The sequence below is a fragment of the Thermobia domestica genome, chromosome 9 (assembly GCF_964235325.1).
Source record: "Thermobia domestica chromosome 9, izTheDome1.hap1.1, whole genome shotgun sequence".
Lineage (NCBI taxonomy): Eukaryota > Metazoa > Arthropoda > Insecta > Zygentoma > Lepismatidae > Thermobia > Thermobia domestica.
This window is the reverse complement of record NC_137462.1, coordinates 7,489,604-7,501,913: the sequence shown is the minus strand read 5'-3', so window position 1 is coordinate 7,501,913 and position 12,310 is coordinate 7,489,604. Positions and strand designations below refer to the sequence as shown.

At 36.8% G+C, this 12,310-nt stretch overlaps 1 protein-coding gene and 1 non-coding gene across 3 annotated transcripts in view; both read right to left on the bottom strand.

The window, feature by feature from the left end:
• LOC145694375 (matrix metalloproteinase-2-like) overlaps positions 1-12,310 on the bottom strand; it is a 429,459-nt gene that overhangs the window by 225,139 nt on the left and 192,010 nt on the right. The gene's annotated exons all lie outside the window — the stretch shown is intronic.
• On the bottom strand, positions 11,956-12,037 carry TRNAS-GCU (transfer RNA serine (anticodon GCU)). Its single transcript has one exon. It is a non-coding gene; the product is annotated as a tRNA-Ser (tRNA).

The following is a 12,310-nucleotide window of genomic DNA, read 5'->3' as shown; positions in this document are numbered from 1 at the left end:
TGGTTGGCGAGTTTCAGACACTTACTATCCACTTCAATCAAACAAAAAGGAAATAAGTCATTTTGTATTCATTAGTTTCTGTAGAAAGCAACGCGAACCTGCCGATGTCGAAACAAGAATGTTAACACTAGCCTATGGCCGAGAAACAGATACATCACAGCGAAGAAATTATTTTATCTTGCGTTCTAGAGTTCTATCATTATCCGCGGTGTTTTGTCATCCCAACTGTCCATAAAGAGAGAGAGAAAGTAAAAGGGTTTTGATCCAAGATTACAATGTATTTTTTTGAACAGATATTTCTGTTTTGAATTAGCTGTGGCGCCAAGGATCTGTTTTGCCGGAAGAATGATTCATACTTTTTCCCTCAGTTGTTTTTGATGCTGTGAAAACAAGAGGAAAGAAGAGAGGTAATCACATGACTGTATAAGAACATCTTCGTGGGAAGAATAACAGGTGAGGATACACGAAAAAAAAATCAACTACTGACACTGCAAATTTATCTTTCTTTTTCTTTTCCCTTTTTTTTTCATTGCAGAATGGGAACAAAATACTATTGCAATGACATATCGTAGGTTTTCTCAGGAACCTGACACATCAAGCACCAACTGCAACAGTGTTACCAGAAGCTCTCAAGGGCGATTTAGTACCTTGTTGAGATATTATAACACGACCTTCGTCAAAACCAGAGTTTTTGCTTATCCTGTTGTTATCTACCGTTCTCCAACATGCACTTAATACTCGGTTTTCTGATGCGTTCGCAACGCGTTGAGCCTGTCTATTCCACTTGTGCCCTCGGAAAATATGCGAACTATACTTCGGCCCCACCTCTGTCATCCTCTGACGGAGGAACCCCTATATTTGCTTAGGGAAAAGAAGTGCATGACCTCAGCTGTGTTGCCAATTTGTCATTTAGTCGTTTGGTCTTGACGAGTGAAGATGGTAGGCTACTTAGAATGGCTAACAAGATAGAGCACAGCGAAGTCCGTGAAATAATTCATTGTTGCAATGCTTCCGCATCCAACAGTTGAATGATGTCGGTCGCAGCAACTTATCCCTCCTCTTTCGAGGGAAGTATGGGAAATCACGTATCGACTGCAACGCCACAAAGGGCACAGTTGAAACAGAAAGGCTCTAATCATAATGCACAGCAAACGCAAAACCAATAAAAGCGCGCAGAGTACTTCGGCTCGAGCGTAATTGGTGCGTTTCCTAACAATAGACCGTCTGCTGCTTCAGAATCAGTAAAAGATGTCTAAAGGAAGCGGGAAAAAAGAAAGACGTGTTACCAGGCCAAGGGGATTTTAGCAAGACCGTCATGTCTTCTCACAAGAAACCAACTGAAACACCTAAGTCGCGTTCGCTGCGTGGAGTAACGCATCGAAAACGCATTCTCATGCCATAGCCTAAGAGTTGATTTCGGATGATGATTTGGTCTGTGTTCAATCCCCAGTGTACTGCACATTCATTTTATCGTATGAAATATTTTGGTATCATATTGGGTCATAAATAGCAATTAACAAAGGTATCTGCAAATTAAGACGTGAATTTTAGTATTGACATTTTTTAAATTAAAAATGTGTATCAGCTTTTCTTTTTTAAATATATGACATATTACTAAGGAACAAGGCTGTTCATAAGGTGGACAACCATGATTAATGTCTGAGAGCTCGTAAAAACAGTTTTTCTGAAGTTTTCTTTCAGTTGTTTTTTCAAGTTTGAAATTCCCGCCGAACTGCCTGTGGTGTGTGGTCATACTTACGGTCATCTTCGGCAGCGATACTTTCCCACACAACATACGTTCTTTAACTGTTAAAATTTAAAATAATGGAAAATAAATCAAAGAAACAAAGTTATTTTTAACCATATAACTTTTTGGTACTTATTACTCTTAATACTTGGTTATTTTTCCATTAAAAAAAAACGCAACTGGCAACAGTGTTCACGACTGTTGGGGAAGGTGGAGCTCACAGAAAGTTGGGAAGGGATCCAGCACAGAAAATTTCTCCAGAAGCAACATGGAATCTATGACTGGCGATAAAGGGAACATAATGGGATGAAGTGGTTCCATTACCATGTTTACGTCTCGGAATTCCTTACGTTTAGAGAAATTAAAATGGCATTTATTCTTTTTATTTCTTCAATCACTTGGCTCAGCAGAAGTTTCCCGATAATGCAAGAAGTATTTTTCATGAATAGCCAGTTACGTGAACATATAAATGTGGTATTCGTTAAACCTTTGTTTCCTTTTGAAGAAACGGACACTTCTTCTAGTTGTTTATATGTTACATATTGTAGCAGGAGATTCCGAATATCCGAATTGAGATTATGAATGTTATAAAATTAAATTCTTTTTTATTTCACACTTCTCGATGTCCAATTAAAAAGATATTTTTCAAGTCATCAAATATCTAGACGTACAAAATTTGGTACGAAAACATAAATTGTGTTTGCGATATAGTATATAATTATTAAGATAGTATTCATTCTACTAAAAACTTTTTTTTTTTTTAATTTTTCCACTTATCAATTTCAGTACTTTCTTTTCTACCCAAAATCCTAGCCCTAGTGATGACTTTGTGTTTTACCTAATTAACAATAACACCTACTATCAGCATCCCAGTGTCATACTGAGAAGGTTGAGGATGGTTTACTTCGATGGGAATTTCACCTCAGAAAAGGGAGAGTGATCTTTTCGAAGCATCGATTTTTTAGATTTACAAACATATTAGATCTTCTTGATTTTGTTCAGCATAATAAGACTTATCCATTGATATGTGTCTCATGTTTGGACATTTTTTTTTTCGTTACACACTAATAATATGGTAAGAATTTATTTATCTTTTGTTGATTTAATGAATGAAATCATACAATGAATTTCTGCAATAACTGTAGAGGAGGGAGTCTGCATAGCTTATGGGTGGTCGTCAACCTCTAGCACGTGCCCCATAAAACACCCACTAGTAGTGAATTTCAATTAATAGTTGAATGTACCTAATAGAGATTTAGTGCTAATAAACAGGAAGATGAAGCTGATATCCGCTTATAAGTATAGTATCTTCGTTCATATCACCGCATGGAAGGAATTCTAAATACATTACGATTGAGTGGGAGAAATAATGTTGTAAATAGTTTTACACATAATGGAACTCAACCCAAAAAGGAAAGAAAGTAAAGAAACCCATTTATGATCATCATAGGTATTCTGCCCTTATTGGCAGGTCACTTGCCGCAACTAAGAAGCTTCCATGGTCCACAGTCTTCAGCCAACCTCTTCGTCTTCACGCACGAGTTTTCTGTTTTAATATCATCCATTAATTGTAGTCTCTTTCGCCCTCTCCCTCTTTCCTGTCACCATACCCCCTAGTACATCCCTCATGATACAGTTCCTTCTTAACCAATGTCCCAACCAGTTTCTCTTCCTCTTCTTAATAATATATAAAATTGTCCTTTCCTCCCCCACCATTTCGAACACCATCTTATTCGTTTCTCGCTCGACCCAAACAAATCTCTCCATTATTCTCCACACCCACATTTTGAAAGCTTCCAGTCTTTTTTACCATTTTTGCGTAATGCTCATGTTTCTACTACACATAGTACAATACTCCACATGAAGCATTTCATAAACCTTTTTCTCAACTCTTTATTCAAGGTAACACAAAATCGTCTTTTCTTCCTCCGAAAGGCTTCTTTCGCCATTCCTATCCTTGCTTTTATTTTACGTTCACCTTCATATTATCACTAACAATACTACTCAGATATCGAAAACTACTTATTACCTGTTCTATTTTCTCCCCTCCTACTTCTATATTTAATACCGATCGCTTCGTTACAATCACCATTGGTTTTTGTATTTCTAACATTCATTTCGATCTCACATTTTTCACAATCATTCCTCAAGTTTTCTTCAGATTTCGCAAATCATATGGAAATTGTATCTTATGGAAATACTATGTGGAAAGAACTTAGAATTGCCGTGAAAGCCTTCATTTAGTCTTCGCCGATTGTCGTTTTCAAACTATCTTTTTTTTAAAAAAAAAAAAAAAAAAAAGTTGCTATTGAACTTTGTTTTATTTTATTGCTAAGTTTGGAAGTAATACTGTATTATTATTATTATTATTATTATTGAACACTAGAAATTCGACTCCTGTAGAAGGTTTGAGAACCATCGCATGCCATTGGATTACTTCAATTTAAATTGGCGTCTTGGTTGTTCCTGGAAATTGGTTAAATATTGTAAATAAATATATATGTGACAACTTATTCTTAAAACTTTCTTTGCATCGATGTTTTCTTATTGTATCGTGGTTGATCTGGCAATATTGCTTCACTCTTACTCTTGTCTTGTCTACTGGCTGATAACAGGGGTCAAATCCTCCCTTTTAACCTTTCTTTTAACTGTACATTATCATCAATTACGTTACGTTTCCTTTGAATGTCAAAAGGTCAACAGTTATGTTTATTACAGCATACGATACGAAGCTTTGATTCCGCTATGATGGTTGCTCTAGCATCCTCCAACTTTCCATAATACACTATTTGTCTTGGGTTTTCGCCTCCTGAATAAGACGCAAAGAGTGCAGTGAAACACAAAATAGTATTAAAGGATTCAGTGGTTCAGCAATGGAGTGCTCACCTCTAGTGCAAGGATCCCTTATTCGATGCTAGATCACGTGAGCATTCATTAATAGAAAAAACTTAAAGGAGAATATTATTATATATGTATAACCGAACGTAATTTTTTGTTTCATTTTTGTGTGCTTAATACAAGCTCTTTGCGAGGTACTTAGTTTCACATTAATTAAAATTGAAGTATTTATGTTTTAAACATTAGAACAAAATTATATACTGTAATTGCTGTAAAACTATATTACAGCAACTTTAGATTATATCAATACAAAATCGAAGTATTTAATTTTTCACGTTTGGACTCTATTTTCCACCTTCCAAAATAAGCGAGACATTACAGTTTATTCATATTCACAACTAATGTTGTGGACTATGATACTGTTGTTTGGAAGTGCATCTGGTATCCTTGGATGCTTGTCATGGTTGCAAGAATAGGGTACGGTTTGAAATTCTTGAAGTGGGTAAAGGCAATGAAAGATATTTGCTGCATCTAACAAGAAACGTAATTTTACACAGAAATGAGGAGAATTCACAAAGTTGAATTTAGTTTGGTAAACATAATTGCAAGAATTTGACTGGTTTTAAGTCAGTTTGAAAATTCTCTTCAGTGTAATTTTTAGAAGGGGTAAAAATATTTAGAGGGGGCAGTGCTTCCCTCTAGCCCCTCCCTGGCTACGGGCCTGATGCGACGACAATAAGCAGACGATCTTGCTGTTCACGTCTCTCACTGACGAAGCACGTGTGAGCCGCGGAGCAATACATTTCTCTTTCTGTACATCTACTTTGTTCTGAAGCTGAAAAGAATTTAGTTATCACTGAGAATTTATGCATTTTTTTTTCTCTCTGATCGATCAAATCGGAACATGGGACATTCTAGGACAAAATCAAGTTTGTTTAGATGACATTTAATGGAACAATTGACAATTCTAAATATAACCGGAATGGAATAGGCCTCATTATCCGAAAAAGATAGTCCTAAGTTAGATTAGAAACACTTTTGGTCCAAGTTCCTCCGCCCCAATGTTTTTTAGGTAACATCATTGTCTGAACCATTTAACATATAAACACACAAATATAATAATAATGTATGGTTCTGTGATATTAAGATTCGTTCACATAATACCCGCATAATATTTATTCATGTCAACACGCGACATTATGTGTACTATATCGTTGTTAGATATAATTAAAAAACGATTACATCAATTGGTCCGTCTGGAACTTAATGTTCGTTGACACAACTCCCCTTTCCCCACGAGTGAGTGCGGAAATAAAGTCATCAAAGCCTTGGCAACACTGACATGTATGTATTTCTTCACGCGATAATGAAATCCACATGGAAAGCGCAAGAGAAAGTGGAAGAAACAAAAACACAGACAGCGACAGTGGAATGGCAAAAGAAAAATATAGCAAAGTAAAATAACAACCCGGCAGAGTGACTGAAGAGGGAGCCACGGTAGGTGAATGGATGGATGCTTCCCTGGTTGGGGCACTCAAATTAATCTTTCCTTACAGACGGTGATAGTTAAGGAATCTACATATAATAAGTATAGGAAGCAAAACGCTATGGCAGAGTATCTCAACCTGGGGGTCGCGAGAGGGATTCATGGGAGTCGCGAAGATTAACGAAAGGTGAATGAAACGTCCAAATTTCGTTTTAATCCATTCGCTTTTAGGGAACTTACTGTATCCATTATAAACAAGAAATGGATTTTACTACTATAGAAATAGATGGGTATTGTGATATCTCCGCAATAAGTATATTAAAAATCCCACAAAAGCTTATTAGTATAAACCAAAAATTATAAGGGGTCACTGACAAGAGGATGTGATAAAATGGGGATCGTGATAGGAATTAGGTTGAGAACCACTGCGTTATGGGGTATATGCAGTGGGGTATACGTATCATGACTATTCCATAAATGTTTTGTCTCTTTTCCTTACATTGTAAGTAGTAGACCTATATGCAACACTGTTAAGATCAAGGTGTGTCACTGATAAGAGTATGTGTCTTACCTTTAAAAGAAGACAACGTACTAGTTAAAAGCCCTTCGTGGGCCTCAGCCTACTCCAACGCCATCTACTAGCGACCGGTGGAACTACTCCAGACTAGCGACGAACACGTGACTAACATGCCGAGTCGCTCTGCCGTACCAGCAGCATTCTAGACCCAATGGCTGTCACGTGTTTATTCATGTGACTCGTCAGTTTGCCTGATAACGGTGGGTGGATACCGAAAATTATGGTGCACCAGCCGGGAATAAGCTTCAACGTTCGATTGACCAGTTAAGAAAGTACAAGTCCCAGATTCGAGCTTCGTCTTCGACATCGATTTATTTCTGTGTGTATATATATTCTTAATATCATTTCATTAGGCTAACTAGTGATGTATACCCAATGGACAAGAGATAAGGTGGGTAATGGTAAGGGCAGTTGATAGATTTACATCCCGGTATTCGCCTGGTGGGACTGAGGGAGGGCATTAGAGCATTTTCTGTTAAGCTCATCTTTTACGTTTTCATTCTACTTTATTTAACTTATTCTGTGTTGGCCGCAACATAGAGCAAAGGCTCCGTCTCATCAATTTCTGATTGATAGGCCATACTTCTCCAGAACTGTAGGACCCATTATTTCTGATTCCGAACGCCTGCGAAACGAATGCTTCCACACGTTATTTTGAATTCCTATTACCTACTCCTACACCAAATTTGGTGCAATTATCTCTGAGTGACATCACGCCCTTCCCTCGTCAGTTCGTTGTCGGAAAAACATCTCGTGAGGTTTTCGCTACTAATTTTACGTTTTTACATCTGTTTTCTATTGTTTATTTTGTATAATAACAAATTATAGTCCTCGTCACCCCAATTGGCGTGTGGCATGAGCCAATAAGCTCACAGTGCCCTGTTACTGAAAAGTAGCTCGCGTACCACCAGTGGTACGCATACCACAGGTGAAGAAACAATTGGATGGATTGGTTAGAGTGAAATTTAGCATCCCTTTTCAGCAACGGGTTTATACGAGGTATGGACATAAAGTTAAACTCTCAGCGGGGTTTAACTCACCGCTTGACCGTACGGACGGAAAGCATATTTAAATTTTGTAGCCTTAACTCATAATTCACAATCCCAAAACATTCAAAAAAAAAAAAAAAAAAAAAAAAAACTCTAACCCGAATCCGACTTAAATAAGTTAGAAGTAATGGTATTTCAAATTTTGCACTGCAAAAGTCAGTACGACGTTATGATGTCGGATGCATGTGAAGAAGGGAATGTCTCTATCACTGAAGTTAAGTGGGCACTGAGGGGTTAAGATGGCATCCGAACCACTGTAATGCATTCAAATTTTAACACTGTTCCGCCGGGAATCGAATCCAGACCACGTTCGCTAAAGGCACATGTGCTAGACACTAGACCAGCAGAAGAGTTAGAGCTAGAGTACTATATATATAGGTATTGTACTAGTATGCCTAAATTTTGTCTTTATCTATCGGTATATATAAGCAATCTACTAGGAAGGCGTGTTGCATGCATAGAAGCTTTGGAAGCACCTATTTCTTGGAGTAAATGGAATAATGACCTTGAAACACTTATTGCCACATATACAGCGCATATGACACTATTATACAACATATTTAGAACCAGAATTCTGACATTTGTCATACTGTGGGATTCAAGAAATCAATGGGGACTGGCTATTGAGCTCAGTTATCGTAAATCGACTGCTCTCCAGAGTGCTTGCCGCACCAGATTCACAAGGCCCTCTGTCACGAGAAATAGTCGCCCATGTCGCAACTCAGCCTCAACTGTGCTGTATCTGAGGCAATAAATATTTCAAGCTCGCTGTGTTTTCTTTGTGTTTACTGCTCTAGGGAAACTTACTTTAGGTTCTCTTAAGTAGGAAGCCACGCTACGCCACTTCTAAGGGGATATTTTATTCTTATAACTTGGGGTTATCTTATCACGATATTACTGTGAATCACAACTACCGATGTCCGTTTGTTTTGTGATATAGCCATAAATTAGTGTTCTTTCTTCAAGGAAAAAGCACATGTTTGAAAAAGCAAGGAAACAAGATTTTGAAAAAAAAATCTAGTTTGATCCCGACATTGTCCAAATTTAAACATAAACACATTAAAAGGAAAAGAAAAGATAACATAAGAGATTGGGTAAGCATAGTCTTCCGATATCGGTCTTACTTTTAGCTCCTTATCAACCGCAAACCTGTGAAGGGGAAGGAAAGCAGGCTACCATTTAAAATTCCCTCAATTGGAAATCTCCCTTATCTTTCAGATGTTAAAAGCAAATAGCGGAGGGCCTCGCCGCAAAAGACAGGCGCTCTATTTGTCTTCCTTTCCTCGAAGCACACAAATCCCTGTTTTTTCCTACGCCATTATCATTATTCATATGTCACGGGGATGAGGTAGAAAACTCAAGAAAGAAAGAAAGAAAGAAAGAAAGAAAGCCTGCAGGTATATACGTAGCTGGGAAACAGAGAAATATATCCCAGCGCCTGAAGCTAACAACTAACAAATTCCTTCCATCAGATTAGAACACATATTCCGCTGGGGATCCATGTAAAACCAACTACTGTGAACCCACGTGATTTTTTTTTATATGTATGATGATATAAGGACAACGAATAAAGTTATTTTGGGAAAAGAAAGTGTATAGAGAGGTGGACAAGATATAATGCTTTATATACAGTGTGTTCATAAAGTTGCGCAACCCAAAGTTTGATCTTTTGAACCAAGAACTATAAAAGCTTGAGACTTGAAACAAATGCTTACATGTTCTATATGAAAGTAAGCATGTTCTATGTAGATATTTTCGAGTTCATGACCAATGTTAGAATTTGTAAAGTTTTTGTGTAGTAACGAAAGAAAGTATCGAAAGTGTAAAATAAAAATAAAAAAAAATGTACAAAATACAGAAAATTAATATTCAGTTGTAGAAAATTGATTTCCTGTAGATGAATCTCCGTGTACATGTGCAATGCGCATCAACTTTGTACGAAAATGTGACAAAGTTGATGCAGAGTTGACACGTAAATAGACTATTTAATGCAAATCCGTAAAATGGGTGTTTTTAACAGAAACGCTGCCCCTGCCAACACTGTTGTCATAACACCTGAAGGAAATCACTTCTCTGCAAACTGAATATTGATTTTCTTTATTTTGTATTTATTTTATTTTACACTTTCGGCACTTTCTTTCGTTACTTCACAAAAACGTCACAAATTGCAACACTGGTCATGGTCTCGAACACATCTACATAGAATACGCTTACATTTACTTCGAAGTCTTTAACGTTCTTGGTTCAAAAGATATACGCAATCTTGTGCAACTTTACACATACACACGCACTATATTTGCAGGAGGGGGCGCGGTGGCTCAGTGGTAGAGCGCTCACCTCCGGTGCTTGGAGTCCCTGGTTCGATCCCAGCTCGCGCCGTGTGGACTTTGTGGTGGACAAACACCGTGCTCGTGGGTTTTCTCGGGGTTCTCCCATTTCCTCCCACTTTCTTCATTCCACCATTGCATTCATATTTCATCATCACCGTCTCCTTTAGCGTAACCGGCATAACCATAGGACGTAAAACATAAAGATTTCATTTCATTTCATGTATTTGCAGGAAAAAGTGCGAAAATGGAAAATTTTCAGCTGAAACTTGGGAAAAAGTTAGGATTGCAACCAAATTCAAACACGTTTAAATTTTATTACGTAAGAATAATTCCATTCAAACTCACGAACCAGATGGTGCAGCAACAGGAACTAACGAGACCAGATGTTGAAAGCCATCTTCAATTTTTTTACCAACATTTTTTTTTGTGTGTGTTTCTTAAAATAATTATGCAGACACAAAACAAAAAATAAGGCAATTCTGCATGCCAGAACTTGCTTCTGAAACGTCTAGCAGAAAATGAAATGAGTAAATAATGTATTTTCATTCAATTGGAAAATACCTAGTTCCGATTTCTAGTTTGCTTGAGGCATTAAATGAAGTCATTAATGAACATTCTTTGGGCAATGATTATAACAATGTTTGTTTTTTCATGAGAATTTGCAGTTTTATCCGTTATTCGCAAATAAAATAAAAATTAATCCGAAGACAGCCATATTGTGCGTACCCACATCCGCTAGACCTCTCCTTTACTATGATTTATACATATTATTATTATTATTATTATTATTATTATTATTATTATTATTATTATTATTATTATTATTATTGATTTTGAAAAAAATCAGTGAGAAAAATTGGAAAACAACAAAAACAAACATCTTAGTATATATTAAAAGATTTATTTTTTTAAAAAAAAAAAGTCTGCAATGTACGCGGTAGAGGACAAAATGATGAAGTCCTCTGAAGGGTATAGTAACAAGATTTTAAAGGTAAACTATAGACTTTCAATCAAGCAGCTACATCATCATCCCTATTTAACCTAGGATTATGGTTTGTACTCTATTATCTCCAAAATAGAACAGTCTTTCAAATGGCATCATTCGCATTTCCATATCGTGTCTCTGAGACAGACAATTTTGACAGAAATCGGGATTTTTCAGATTTTTTTTTTTTTCAAGTTTTGAACCCACTGGACCCCCCTGTTTTAACGCACAGATCTCAGAATCAACTGAAGAATACTAAGGGGTGTACTGAATGTGTGAACAAAATTTCAAGCTTCCATCTTGAATAGTAAGGGGGTGATATTTACCAATGAGTCCCACAATGACCCAGATTACCACAAAAGATCCGGATCTCAGGTAAAAATTTCCTGAGATATCCCTATTTATCCTAGGGTCATGTTTTGTACCTCATTATCTTTTGAATTTCAGACAGCCTTTCAAACTGTAGCATTCACATGTCTTCATCATGTATCACAGGCGGTAAATAATGGGATTTTTGAAAAAATCCCTTTTCTTTACCTTTTCTCCTCTTGACCCCCTGTATTAACGCAGAGATCTAAAAAAAAGATCTGTAAATACTAATCGGTACACTAATGTTTGTGCAAAATTTCATTCTTGTAGGTGCAAAAGTAAGCCCGCCAAAAATAAAAAATAGGCGCAGAAAATTCCTTTGTTTCAAGTTATGACGTCATCACACTGTGTCTCGACGCAGAAAGGCGTGAAACCGTACGTAACGTGTTCTACTATGCTATGTTTGACAAAGAATAGTAGTAAAAAGCTTCGAAGAATAATAATAAAGATACTATTTTAGTACCTTAAAATATGTAATAACTCCAAAGAGTTAAATAAAACACCTGACTATTATTATGTAATTGTCTACGACTATAGAATCAGCAAATATATGAATGAAATGAAAAATTCATTGCGACGAGGATGGGATTCGAACCCACGCGGGCAGAGCCCATTGGATTAGCAGTCCAACGCCTTAACCACTCGGCCACCTCGTCTTGCTAGAAAGACGATATAAACTTCTATTTCACGGCACAAAAACAGGTTTCTAATCTCAAGGTCATCTCATCCGTTTTGTATGTGATGTCACATAAAAAGAAGGAAGAAAATGTTATCAGCGAGTGAATTATGGGGGTTATAGTCAACAGGAAATACAGAGACATCTATGGATAAAAACTGACATTACGTGCATCGTAATTGAATTAATGTGGCTTGTTTCTTCTTTTTAAAGAAGAATGAAAAATCTTATTGATTCGCATAGATAATTACAC